Here is a 14,602-nt window from a genome sequence, read left to right as displayed (position 1 = left end):
CCAGGGACGCGGGCCTGTGTTCCCAGGTCAGAGGGAGAGCCTCTCCATCCCAGGGCAAAGCAACATCCAGAAGGTGCCTGTCTCCACCCTCGCAGGGCTCCCAGCGACGCCCCCCCCTCCAAACCCCAGCAATGGGTGCAGAGCAGAGTCCGAGATGGGGGAGTGGAACAGAAGGAAGAGCACTAGCTCAGCTCTGCCAGGGGAGGGCCAGACGGGGCCCCTTGTGCCACATGGAGCAACCCAGCCACCTCGAGCCCCACATGCAGGTGGCCAGCCAAGTGGACCTGAGCCGAGCCTGGGGTGGTTGATGTCGTGCCCAGATGCCCTGCTGTCTCCTGGGTCCATCGGGTAGGCCACAGACACCTCACGCTACAGGTCACTGGAAACCAAGGTAGCTTTTTGTTGTGTTTTTGACAGATCCTGTCTCAGATTTATTTGTTCAGATCCCAAATGAGGGCACCGGCACTATGCAGACAGCAGCCCAGGGGTCACATCGGCCCTTCTGTCCTCATACTGGCAGATGAAGGTCTCTACTCCAGAGCTTTGGTGCCTGGGCACCCTTGGGAGCCAGAGCTGCAGCTGTAGGTGCCCAGGCCTTGGTTGAAGCCTTGGCCTGGGACTTTGGCCGGCAGAACCTGAGACCCTTGATGAGCGGGCACGGGCACGTTTCCTGAGCTTGGGCTGAGCGGTGTAGGCAAGTTGGCTGAGCTTGCGGCTGCCGCCCATTGGGATCTGGGGCTTGATTTCCTTGGGCTTCACGAGGGCCTTGACAGCCTCAGCCTTGGCGTTGTCGGCATCTTCTTCAGGCCCTTCTTGTTGTGTTTCTTGGCAAAGTGCATGATCCTCAGGAACTTGGGGTCCACCGCCTTAGGAGACTCATATTCTTGTGATTGGGATTTCTTGATGCCGTTTCTGGGCCATTTTCAGGACTGGTTGTGCATGGTGTGGTTCTCGGACTTGGCCATGTTTGCATTGGGGACAGCAGATCCTGAAGCGCCTGGTACCAGACGAGAAAGAACCAAGGTAGCTTTTTGAGATACATTTTCTGCTGCAGACTCTCAACTACATAACCATCACTAAGATAAACACAGGAGAAGCATGTGTGGGTTTAAACTTCAAACTTTATTCAACATACAAGTGTTATCAAAGAGCCTAACGTATATGAACCTCCAGCTCCCTCCGGGTATCTGACTCAGGAGCAAGTAGGCGTGGCTTGTTCAACTTTATGGCAAAAGATCCCCAGATCTCCAGGTTTGGGAATCAACAATGTGACTGATTTTCTCCTTGAGGAAGTCAGCCCTGACTAATCATTGGAAGGACTGTTGCTGAAGCTGAAGCTCCAATACTTTGGCCACCTGATGCAGACTTGACCTAATGGAAAAGATCCTGATGCTGGGAAAGATCGAAGGCAAAAGGAGAAGAGGGCAGCAGAGGATGAGATGGTTAGACAGCATCACCGACTCAATGGACATGAGTTTGAGCAAGCTCTGGGAGATGGTGAAGGACAGAGGAACTTGATGTGCCACAGTCCATGGGGTTGCAGAGTCAGACACGATTGAGCGACTGAAGAGAACAAGAAGTGTGGCTTATGATCATTGTCATAATTAGCAGCCCAGAGTGTCCACCTCTCTATGCCTGACTTCCGTCACTGACCCAGATCCTCGCTGCGAGTCTCAGAGGATGGAGCGTACATAGCAAGGGGGCTGCCTTGAGCACACTAGTGAGAGTTTACAGGGGGCCCGATGCCCAAGAGCAGTCCAGGCAACTGTCTCATGGGTGCTGAAGGCAAGAGTGCCAGCAGCAGATTGGTGCCAGGGCTAAGAAAGCCAGCCCATGATGCCCACCAGGCTGACCATCTGTGCCAATGCCTTAGGGATGTCCCTCCCTCTAGGTCATCCCTCAGTCAGAGTCTGAGGCTGAGGTTGTGCCTGCCTCTCCCTGCTTGGGTTTTCTGACCCTCTTCCCTGGTGGCTCAGAGGGTAAAGCATCTGCCTACAATGTGGGAGGCCCGGGTTTGATCCCTGGGATGGGAAGATCCCCTGGAGAAGGCAATGGCACCCCACTCCAGTACTCTTGCCTGGAAAATCCTATGGACTGAGAAGCCTGGTAGGCTACAGTCCATGGGGTCGCAAAGAGTCGGACACGACTGAGTGACTTCACTTTTTGCCAAGGAGGCAGCTCATATGAGTCAAGGGAGAGGCCTGCCTTGCGAATCTGTCCTAGTCCCAGCTCCATTTTTTTCTAGCTACACAACTTTTGGCAAGGCTGAGCCTGAGTTTACCCCTCTGCAAAATGTCTGTGATCAGTGAGGCTTCAGAGTTTATTATAGGAGGCTCTTGGGGCCCTAAGAAAGGAGATGCTGAGATATTGTCAGCAAGCACGTGTACACCGTTTTGCTTAGATGATAGGCTTGTTGGGGGTGGGTTGGGGAACGGGGAGCCGGCCAGGGTGATGCTGAAGTCTCACCCAGCATCTCTTGGTGCTGCCAGGGTTACAGGAATCAAAACCTGTTTCTCACATGTGGTGACCGTGATGGTCAGATGAGATCATGCAGTGAAGCCCTTTGGGAACTGTAATGCTCTCAGCAGATGGGGTATGTTATTGTCTCCTCCTCTAGAAGGACCTTAGCCTTTCAGTCGGGAGCCTGACCAGCATTGCTTGCTAATGGATCAGTGATGTTCCTGTGGACCCTTCTGCAGTGAGGCCTTCAGTGAGCTTTTTCCCAGCTGTGGACGATGCCCCAAGTGGTTCTCTGGCTCCTTCTTAAGCCAGAGGCTTGGTTGGATCCTCCAAGCCCCCTTCCCCACCCCCCGAACCTTGTTTACTGGAGGAATCTCTTCACTTAGCAGCAGCCCAAGTAGGCCTCCAAATAAGCGGTAAGAACCTGCAGAGGCAAAGATGGCCAGTTGCTTTCACAAGCAACCCACCAGCACGAACAGGTGGGTCGCTTCTGAAAAATTTCATGACAGCATCCTGGGTCTAAAGAATCAATTTCTGGGAGTGAACTGGAACAACCTGTGAGGTTTCTTTTCATTTGGTTTTGTTTTTTTCATTGCAAGCATCCCTGCTTATTGTTGTACAAACTGAATTTGAGTTTTGGAAAGGGTGTTTCATGGGATCTGGTCCCCTGCCCAGCTAGAGTTCCTGTAAACCCTTCAAATTCAGGAGAATCTTTCCCAATTTTAAAGTGCTCACTTGTTCCTAGGAGGCGATGAAGTGACAGGAACACACCAAATATACCAGCCACATATTCCTTTTGGGAAAGTCAGCTGAGCTAGTGCGGAAGGAAACTCAAGAATAAAAACAGCACTGGGGAAGTAGGGTTTCAAATGCATTTGCTAAGGGCAGAGCTTTTGCCCAGGGCAGCTTTTGCTAAGCTCTTGTTTGGAGAAGACAGAAAACTCGGGGGAGGTCCCACAGGGGCCTGGAGATGCTCCTGCCAGACGCAGCTCCAACAGCAGCTCAGCTCAGAGCCTTCCCCAGCCCCACCCACAGAGTTCATACTCGCTAATGTGCCTCAGCACTCGGCCCAGGTCCCCTCCTCAGCACTTTCTCACCGTTTAAATTCTCCATACGTCTGTCCTCACCAGACTACCAGACCCGGCAGCAGGTCTCGCTTGGCTCTGCAACCCTGGCCCGAAATTACTGTTTAATGTTTGTTGAACGAATAAATGAATCAACCCTATAATTAACCTGTGAGACAGAAACCCAGAGAAGATCTTGAATTTTAAAAGGTAATTTAAAGAAGAAGAAAAAAATGGAAGTCCTAATCATACAATTCATTGTGTTTATGAATATTACAGACAAAACATAAACAGGAAGAGGAAGGGTTGGGTGAACCCATACTTGGTAGTTCTAGAAGTGAATACGTGATTCCGGGAAGGGGTTGTCTTATGTGAGTCTGACCCGCGTGGCCATGCCGGGATCACCAGGTAACTCCTAGAACGTAAAAAGTAAGTCCACAAACATCTCTTTCCCTCCTTTCATTTTTTTTTTTTAAATTTCCTAGTCACGTCGTGCTTGCCTGCAGTGGAAGTGTGGAGTCTTAACCCCTGGACTGCCAGGAAAGTCCCTTTTTCCCTCCTTTACTTGCTCAGGAGGCCTTAGCATCAAGCCCAGGAGTTTGGCCTGTTGAAAGTGCTGGATTTTGTGCCCAGACTCTGGGACAGAGTCTCTTCTCTCCTTTGCTACCTTTTCTCCAAAACAGGTAGGCGTGTTGCTTGCCATCCTCGATTCATGGTGATCAGGATGCTGCCGGAACCAGATACACATCGATGCCGTCTTCACCAGGGAGAACGCTGCTTTCCTAGAGGCTGGTTTTCCCAACCCTCCTTTCCTAGGAGCAAAGTCCGCTGCCTCCGTCTCAGATCCACCCTGTTCTCTGAAGCGGGCCAAAAGCAAGGGGGAGGGAGGAAGATAAACATCTGATAGGGAAGAGCGACCGCTGACTCTCTCCAGGGACCGCCTGGCCCGCCCCATGTCTCCCATGGGTGCTCAGGTTGTTTCTGCACAGGTGCCCGATGCCGTGTGTCCTGCGCAGGCTGGAGATGGGCCAGCGGTGCCATCTGCGTGCCTCCCCTCCATGGCCACAAATGCACCTGCTGGGCTCAGAGCCATCCAGACGGTTAAGAAACTCAATCTCTACCCTGCTCCTCTTCACAGGGAAAAGACAGAAGCCTCCCCTCTGGCTCATGAAAGAAACAGCCAGGTCCTGTTTCCAGCCAGGCTGGAGGAAGGGTTTCTGGGGCAACCTAGAGAGCAGGTACGGGGTTGGTGGGGAGCTGAGCCTGGGGAGAACCCCCTAAAAAGTTACTGTGTGCTCAGCCCACCCAGGGAAGGGAGATCAGAGGCAGCTTCTATAGGGTGGGAGCTCTCAAAGTATGGGTCCCAGACCTGCTGCGGTGCATCATCTGGGAGCTTGTGAGGGACACCAGTCCTCGGGCCCCACCTCACACCTGCAGAATCAGAACCTCTGGGGTGGGGCACAGCATGCTGGGGTTTACCAAGGACCCTCCCCAGGGGATTTGGAGGCAAGCCCGAGATGCTGAGTGTCTGGATCAGGCCTGCTGGGAGAGTGAGCCCTGTTGTGGGAGGCGGGGCCTGGGGCCTGGGGACTTCAGAGCAGCTCCACCCATCTGCCCCGGTTCAGTTCAGTTCAGTCGCTCAGTCGTGTCCAACTCTTTGCAACCCCATGAATCGCAGCACGCCAGGCCTCCCTGTCCATCATCAGCTCCCGAAGTTTACCCAAACTCATGTCCATCGAGTTGTTGATGCCATCCAGCCATCTCATCCTCTGTCGTCCCCTTCTCCTCCTGCCCCCAATCCCTCCCAGCATCAGGGTCTTTTCCAGTGAGTCAACTCTTTGCATGAAGTAGCCAAAGTATTGGAGTTTCAGCTTCAGCATCAGTCCTTCCAACGAACACCCAGGACTGGTCTCCTTTAGGATGGACTGGTTGGATCTCCTTGCAGTCCAAGGGACTCTCAAGAGTCTTCTCCAACACCACAGTTCAAAAGCATCAGTTCTTCGGTGCTCAGCTTTATTCACAGTCCAACTCTCACATCCATACATGACCACTGGAAAAACCATAGCCTTGACTAGACGGACCTTTGTTGGCAAAATAATGTCTCTGATTTTGAATATGCTGTATAGGTTGGTCATAACTTTCCTTCCAAGGAGTAAGCGTCTTTTTATTTCATGGCTTTAATCACCATCTGCAGTGATTTTGGAGCCCCCCAAAATAAAGTCTGACACTCTTTCCACTGTTTCCCCATCTATTTCCCATGAAGTGATGGGACCAGATGCCATGATCTTCGTTTTCTGAATGTTGAGCTTTAAGCCAACTTTTTTACTCTTCTCTTTCACTTTCATCAAGAGGCTTTTGAGTTCCTCTTCACTTTCTGCCATAAGGGTGGTGTCATCTGAGCTTATTGATATTTCTCCCAGTATTCTTGATTCCAGCTTTTGCTTCTTCCAGCCCAGCATTTCTCATGATGTATTCTGCATATAATTTAAATAAGCAGGGTGACAATATACAGCCTTGACGTACTCCTCTTCCTATTTGGAACCAGTTTGTTGTTTCACGTCCAGTTCTAACTATTGTTTCCTGACCTGCATATAGGTTTCTCAAGAGGCAGGTCAGGTGGTCTGGTATTCCCATCTCCTTCAGAATTTTCCACAGTTTATTGTGATCCACACAGTCAATGGCTTTGGCATAGTCAATAAAGCAGAAACAGATGTTTTTCTGGAACTCTCTTGCTTTTTCGATGATCCAGCGGATGTTGGCAATTTGATCTCTGGTTCCTCTGCCTTTTCTAAAACCAGCTTGAACATCTGGAAGTTCATTATTCACGTATTGCCGAAGCCTGGCTTGGAGAATTTTGAGCATTACTTTACTAGCGTGTGAGATGAGTGCAATTGTGCGGTAGTTTGAGCATTCTTTGGCATTGCCTTTCTTTGGGATTGGAATGAAAACTGACCTTTTCCAGTCCTGTGGCCACTGCTGAGTTTTCCAACTTTGCTGGCATACTGAGTGCAGCACTTTCACAGCATCATCTTTCAGGATTTGAAATAGCTCAACTGGAATTCCATCACCTCCACTAGCTTTGTTCGTAGTGATGCTTTCTAAGGCCCACTTGATTTCCCATTCCAGGATGTCTGGCTCTAGGTCAGTGATCACACTATTGTGATTATCTGGGTCGTGAAGATCTTTTTTGTACAGTTCTTCTGTGTATTCCTGCCACCTCTTCTTAATATCTTCTGCTTCTGTTAGTTCCACACCATTTCTGTCCTTTATTGAGCCCATCTTTGCATGAAATGTTCCCTTGGTATCTCTAAGTTTCTTGAAGAGATCTCTAGTCTTTCCCATTCTGTTGTTTTCCTCTATTTCCTTGCACTGATCACTGAGGAAGGCTTTCTTATCTCTCCTTGGTATTTGGGATTCTGCATTCAGATGCTTATATCTTTCCTTTTCTCCTTTGCTTTTTGCTTCTCTTCTTTTCACAGCTATTTGTAAGGCCTCCTCAGACAGCCATTTTGCTTTTTTGCATTTCTTTTCCACGGGGATGGTCTTGATCCCTGTCTCCTGTACAATGTCACGAACCTCCGTCCATAGTTCATCAGGTACTCTATCTGTCAGATCTAGGCCCTTAAATCTATTTCTCACTTCCACTGTATAATCATAAGGGATTTGATTTAGGTCATACCTGAATGGTCTAGTGGTTTTCCCTACTTTCTTCAATTTCAGTCTGAATTTTGCAATAAGGAGTTCATGACCTGAACCACAGTCAGCTCCCGGTTTTGTTTTCACTGACTGTATAGAGCTTCTCCATCTTTGGCTGCAAAGAATATAATCAATCTGATTTCGGTGTTGACCATCTGGTGATGTCCATGTGTAGAGTCTTCTCTTGTGTTGTTGGAAGAGGGTGTTTGCTATGACCAGTGCGTTCTTTTAGCAAAACTCTATTAGCCTTTGCCCTGCTTCATTCCATATTCCACAGCCAAATTTGCCTGTTACTCCAGGTGTTTCTTGACTTCCTACTTTTGCATTCCAGTCCCCTATAATGAAAAGGACATCTTTTTTTGGGTGTTAGTTCTAAAAGGTCATCTGCCCCAGGGTGTTGTACAAAGAGGATCCTTTTCTAGGTGTGCCGGCAGGTGAAAAGGGTTTGGGAGCCTACCTGCGAAACATGTGACCAGGAGAAACACTGAGGAAAGTCCCCTGTTGAAGGAGGCTCATCTTCCAGGTGCAGACAAGCGTTTATCCCAACTTGGAGAGTATGTTTCCACGAGTCCTCTGGTAACCTGGTTCAGAGACTAACACTGCGTGCAAATCCTTTTGCCCAACATAAAAAAAATAGTTTTGTGCTGCACAGGCCACTATTTCTTGATATTTGGTCGGTAGGAGTGGAGAAGAGTGAGAGTCCACTGCCGAGCTGTGAGGGGTCAGTGGAAGGAAGCCTGCTGTTGGGACACCGGGCTGAGTCTGGAACAGCGTGGCCCGAGGGACCCTGAGGGCCACGGGAGCAGCCTCCAGGAAGAATCACTGAGCTGGGCTCCATTTTACAGAAATCGTCCAGGGCAGTTAAGAGGAGTCAGGACATTCACCAACCATCCCATTATTTGGTTTGTAAGCATCACTAGACAGATGAGAGATTGCTGTTGCCCTGTTAGGTGCTGCCCAGAGCTGGGAGTGGCGGGACACACACTCAAGTGTGTGCGTGTGTGTGTGTGTTTGGGTTAAGTAGCGCTTGCTGGCTTGGATATGGCTGAAAAAAACCAACACATCCTATGCCCCATCCCACAAACACACACAGCCATCCCCAGTGAAATTTTGGCAGTGAGTCTGAAACAGTACAGCCTAGACAGCATATTAAAAAGCAAAGAGATTACTTTGCCAACAGAGGTCCATCTAGTCAAAGCTATGGTTTTTCCAGTAGTCATGCATGTATGGATGTGAGAGTTGAACTATAAAGAAAGCTGAGCACCAAAGAATTGATGCTTTTGAACTGTGCTGTTGGAGGAGACTCCTGAGAGTCCCTTGGACTGCAAAGAGATCCAACCAGTCCATCTTAAAGGAAATCAGTCCTGAAAATTCATTAGAAGGATGCTGAAACTGAAACTCCAATACTTTTGCCATCTGATGCAAAAAACTGACTCATTGGAAAAGACCCTGATGCTGGGAAAGATTGAGGGCAGGAGGAGAAGGGGACGACAGAGGATGAGATGGTTGGATGGCATCACTGACTCAATGGACATGAATTTGAGTGAACTCTTGGAGTTGGTGATGGACAGGGAGGCCTCGCGCGCTACAGTTCATGGGGTCGCAGAGAGTCGGATACTGAGCGGAACTGAATTTAAGCAGTTTATGAGATGACCAGCAGAGGGCGTGCTCTCCCCAGTTTGGGGCAGAGCCGGCCCTCGCTGCCCTGTGCCCGGTGCTGGTCTGGCAGCCAGGCTCTCAGGGTCAAGGAAAAGATCGACTTACTCGGAGGTAAAAGAGACACGAGCCTAAAGCAAAGTGACTTCAGAGACACAAGGAGCAAAGCCTCGCCCAGTCTGTCTTCTCAGACAACGGAGACTGTTTGAGGCTTAACTATTTAAAATGCAAATATAACCCAGGATTACACTTCAGGGCTTCATGTCTCATTGACATGGAGGGAGTTGAGAGGGTTTTGACAAACCAGAAGGTGAAGGTGAGGGAGTGCTGGGCTGGGCGCAGAGGCACTGGGGCATAAAACGATGAAACCGGGGCCTCAAAGGCAAGTATCACAATCCTCCTCCCTTCCAAAGAAGGGAAAGCCCTGTGTGCTCCCCGCGGTAAGAGCTGAGAGTACCACGCGGGGCAGGGTGCCGCCTCCTCGGGGGTCTGTTGCCAATTGCGCATGGACGGTCTAGATCAAGTGCTGTGGACCTGGTGATTTTCCTGTCTGTGAGCATTTTGAGGGCAGGACACTGCTTTATATTTCCAGTTCCTGGTGTGAACTCTGACACAATTGTAAATGCTCTGTATATGCTAAGTGAACAAATGAATGGCCACGAGTAAGGACCCATTAGGTAAATTATAGTGTATCAGCCTTATTGGAATATTACACAATGATTTAAAATAATGGTTATTTGAAAGTTGCTAAGAGAGTAGATTTTACAAGGTCTCATCACAAGGAAAAAAACATGTAACTATGTGAGGTGATATATGTTAACTAAACTTACTGTGGTAATCATTTAACAATATAGAAATCAAATCGTTATGTTGTTCACCTTAAATACAATGTTATATGTCAATTATATGTCAATAAAACTGGAAAAAAAATAAAATGGTTACAAAGGCCATGTAGTGATATGGGAAGTGCTTATGATATTGAGTATGCAAACTGCTTTACGTCTGTGGGCAATTACTCGTGCATGTGAATGGAAAGGGAACAAGGAGAAATGAAGAGCTGTGGACGGGCAGTGGACTTGTCAGCAGCTTCCTTCCTCGTTTGTGATTTAATCTCCTTTGTTGTGGGTTGTGCAATACACATAAAAATCGTTTTTTTTTCCTGCCCACAAGAACATCTCAGTTTCGTTCTTTGGTGCCAAAGTGCGTTGACCCCTATCGCGTTTGCTCAGATCTGTATCTCTCCGGAATTCTCGAGTTTCACGTGCTGGTCACAATGTCCAGGACGGCACCCACTTGCACACAGAAGTATTAATATCTAAATCCTTTGGACATCAATAATTTTACTGGCAGCTGCTATAACATGAAATCCAAACACTTAGACCTCAGTTCCCCCTCAACTGCTTCTCAAGGGTTATCTCTATTTATACTGTCCTTATTTGTCCCTATTTATACTGTCAATGAGAATAATAATGGGTCTCATTCGCTCAGAAGCGACCTTCTACATAAATTTAATCCTCACCACAAGCCTCCAAGCAAGGAACTATTGTCCCATCTTGTAAAGGAAGAAACAGAAATTCAGAGGGTTTCTATTACTGCCGCAAGACTATGGGCGGTTGGGTTTCATCATGCCTAAGACTTTAGGCTCCCAAAGGCTGCTCGTGTTTTAATCCAACATACCACAACGGGTGCTTTCAAAGGGCTCACAGTACTGCAGAGACAATAAAATAATGCACAGCAGTAATATAGTCTAGACATCCCTGGTAGTCTGGTGGTTAAGAATCTACCTGCCAATGCAGGGAACACAGGTTTGATCCCTGTCTGGGGAGATCCCACAGGCCTCGGAGCAACTAAGTCTGTGTGCTACAACTACTCAAGCCCAGGAACCTGGAGCCTGTGTTCTGGAACAAGAGAAGTCGCTTCAATGAGAAGCCTGCGCACTGCAACCAAGAGTAGCCCCTCCTCTACGCAACCAGAAAAAGCTAGTGCAGCAACGAAGACCCATCACAGCCAAAAATAAATAAAAAATTTTAAAATATGGTCTAACTATACAAAAAAAGTGTCATGCATTAATAGTAGCAAGCACTGCATAGGTTTGGAGGTGCTGACTCTATGCCCAGGCGTAGTGTGCTCAGGGACTCCTCTAATACTGAGCTGCTGATTGTGTAATGGGGAAGCTTTGTCCATCCAAAATCCCACCCCAGCTGATGATCTGCAATTCACCTCTCTTGGTTTTGGGTCAAAATATGTCTGAAGGGTCAAATATGTTTGGTGATGGACAGGGAAGCCTGGCATGCTGCAGCCCATGGGGTCGCAAAGAGTCAGACACAACTGAGCGACTGAACTAATGTTTTGAAGGAGTGGGCTTTTGACTGAAAAAGAGATCATTGTCACTCATGTCAGTTTTACTCTTATGAAGCTCTATGAAAATGTACTCTGTCCATTAATCTCAGGGGATTGGGGCCCTTTCAGTCCCTGGAGGAAGCAGATGTTTTCCCGAGGAAGAGATGTCTGCTTAAGCAGCATGTGTCAAACAAAACCTAGAGGCTGCAACCGGAAATCAAGTGTCTTCCGGCTTTGGACAGTTCCCTTTCCAGTCACCATTTCATCATGGGCTTTTAAAACAATATCAATGAAGGGAAAAGTGCAAATGAATACATGGGACAGGACTAGACATAAGCCCGACCTGTCATTTGTCTCAATGGGGCGTGAAGTTCATAGACTTAACCTTATGAGTCATTTCCCCCTCTCTACTGAACCCATTCCCTTAATTTCTCAAGGCTTTAGGGCCTCCAGGCCCATGTCCTCCTCCTTCTGATTCAAACCTACTCACAGGACATCCATGGATCTCAGTACAGATGTAAGACGAGGTCAATGCACCTTGAACCTTCTCTCTCTTTAGGGACCCAAAGGTATTTTATCTCCTGTGAGAAGTCATGAGACTATCCATGCTCAGGACGGTGTCAAGGCCGCTCCAAGTTACTTCAGGGCAATATTCACCTACAAGAATGAATGACTGGTTCCACCTGTAAAGAGTGGGTGGGGACAGGCATCTTGGTCCCAGAAGCTGAGGTTAGGCAGGCAGGTTATAGAAGAGCTGATTTCAGAAATGTGCCCCTTACCTGTGTAACTTTGCCTGCAGTGGAATATGAGAATGGTACTTTTTTCTGAATGGAAGTCTTTCGTTTTACTGAAAATCTAAATGTAATTTTGGTGTTTCTCAATAGGGTCTAAGAAAGGGCTTAACAATTTCCCCGGTGATTAAGAACCTGCTGGGCAACGCAGGAGACACGGGTTTGATCCCTGGTCGGGGAACTAGGATCCCATGTGCTGTGGGGAAAGTAAGCCTGTGTGTCACAACTAGAGAGGCCGGGTTTGCAGCGAGAGACCCAGCATGCCAAACTAAGGCTCGATGAAGCCAAATACATCACCAAGAAAAGGGCCCTACTTACTACAGGTCAACTGATAAAAATACCCAGTTCTGCCTTTCTTTCTCATGGGTTTTTCTGTCTCCAAGGAGTCTCCTTTCTTCTGCCTGCTCATCAGAGACCTCTGATCCTTGACCCCCTCTTACTTTCTGCCCTTCTTTTTTTTTAAAAAAAAAAATTGGGAAGTATAATTGCTTTGGGCTTCCCTGGTCATTCAGTGGTAAAGAATCCAGCTGCCAATGCAGGAGATGTGGGTTCGATCCCTGGGTCAGGAAGATCCCCTGCAGAAGGAAATGGCAACCCACTCCAGTATTCTTGCCTGGAGAATCCCATGGACAGAGGAGCCTGGTGGGCCACAGTCCATGGGGTCGCAAACGAGTTGGATACGACTTAGCAATTAAACAAATAATAACTGCTTTACAATGTTGCCTTAGTTTCTGCTGTAAAACAAAGTGAATCAGCAATATGTATACATATATCCCCTCCCGCTGGGACCTCCTCCCCTTCCCCCCATCCCACCCTTCCAGGTCATCACAGGGCGCCAAAATGAGCTCCTGGTGTTACACAGCAGCCTCCCACTATCTGTTTTACACACAGTAGGGTATATATGTCAATTCCAACCTCCCAGCTCATCCCACCCTCCCCCCATATCCACTCTTTCTTCTCACATTGTCAATCGTTGATTGAAAGACACTCTTCTCTAGAACAGTGATTCTCACAGTGTGATTGATGGAAACAAACTCGGGAGTCCCTAAGACCTTTACAGGGAATCCATGTCAAAACTCTTATAATAAATAATACAAAGAAGTTATTTACATGTTTTTACTGGGTGACATTTGCAAATGTGGTGATATATATCTAACTGCTGGCATCTTAGCCCCAAAAGGGCTGTGACATCAACCCATATTACTGGTGGCCACTGGATTTTTCACTACCACGCATTTGCAGTTTTTAAAAAAGTCAGTTTTACCTAAGAATGTCCTTGGTGAAGGAATAACAGCTATTGTATCCCAGTCCTCGGGTATATGACTTTTTAATATTTTGTGATGACACAGGAAGTATGCATAACACACTGCCACACACCAAAGTATGAGGGCTGTTTAGAGGAAAAGCCTACGTACAATTATTTGAGTCACAAGCTGAACTACAGCCTGATTTTCACAGACCATCATTTTCACTTGAAATAATGACTGACATAAATTACGGTTACCCAGACTTGGGCATTTGGCACGAACTTTCTCAAGAAACCACGAAGTGAGTCACTTCAAGAAACAACTGGCAGAATTTTTTACCCAGTGATGAGAACCAAGCTTTCAAAATAAAATTAGCATTTTGGAAATCCTGCATCTGCCAAAACAAGATTTAGAATACATATATGGGCTTGACTGCTTCCCAATACTTGAAAGGCTTTCTAATGAGATCAGAGGTGACTTGTCTGGCATATGATGAAATATATTAATATTTGGAAAAGCTGCATACTTCAGTGAAATCCTATTTTCCAAATGCATAATATTATGAAATATTTTTATAGAACAAGAGAGAGCATTAGATTTTAATGTAACAAAGTAGGAACTCTGGTTTCAGATTTCACAGCAACTAACCTGAAACTCCAGTACTTTGGCTACCTCATGCGAAGAGTTGACTCATTGGAAAAGACTCTGATGCTGGGAGAGATTGGGGGCAGGAGAAGGGGACGACAGAGGACGAGATGGCTGGATGGCATCAGTGACTCGATGGATGAGAGTCTGAGTGAACTCCGGGAGTTGGTGATGGACAGGGAGGCCTGGCGTGCTGCGATTCATGGGGTCGCAAAGAGTCAGACACGACTGAGTGACTGAACTGAACTGAACTGAACCTTTAAGACCAGAGAAGGCAATGGCACCCCACTCTAGTACTCTTGCCTGGAAAATCCCATTGACGGAGGAGCCTGGTAGGCTATAGTCATGGGGTCACGAAGAGTTGGACATGACTAAGCGACTTCACTTTTCACTTTCCTGCATTGGAGAAGGAAATGGCAACCCACTCCAGTGTTCTTGCCTGGAGAATCCCAGGGACGGGGGAGCCTGGTGGGCTGCCGTCTATGGGGTCGCACAGAGTCGGACACAACCGAAGCGACTTAGCAGCAGCAGCAGCAGCAGCAACCTTTAAGACACTACCAATTCAGATTTTGGTAAAGTATTAAGGAGTATCCACAATTATCTGAAAAGGCTAGTAAAATGCTAGGAATAGCCACAATTATCTGAAAAGACTAGTGAAATACTTTTCCCTTTCCAAGTCCCTACATGTGCGAGGCTTTTCTTC

At 47.6% G+C, this 14,602-nt stretch overlaps 1 pseudogene; it reads right to left on the bottom strand.

Moving 5' to 3' along the window:
* Window positions 1-508: 508 nt before the first annotated feature.
* LOC147356157 (large ribosomal subunit protein eL29 pseudogene) lies at window positions 509-965 on the bottom strand (annotated as a pseudogene).
* Between the last annotated feature and the right edge of the window lie 13,637 nt (window positions 966-14,602).

This window comes from Bos grunniens, chromosome 16 (genome assembly GCF_055505025.1).
Source record: "Bos grunniens cultivar Pamir isolate PY7600 chromosome 16, Bosgru_T2T1.0, whole genome shotgun sequence".
In the NCBI taxonomy this organism is placed as follows: domain Eukaryota; kingdom Metazoa; phylum Chordata; class Mammalia; order Artiodactyla; family Bovidae; genus Bos; species Bos grunniens.
The sequence above is the reverse complement of the archived record's forward strand: the minus strand, read 5'-3'. Positions and strand labels throughout refer to the sequence as shown.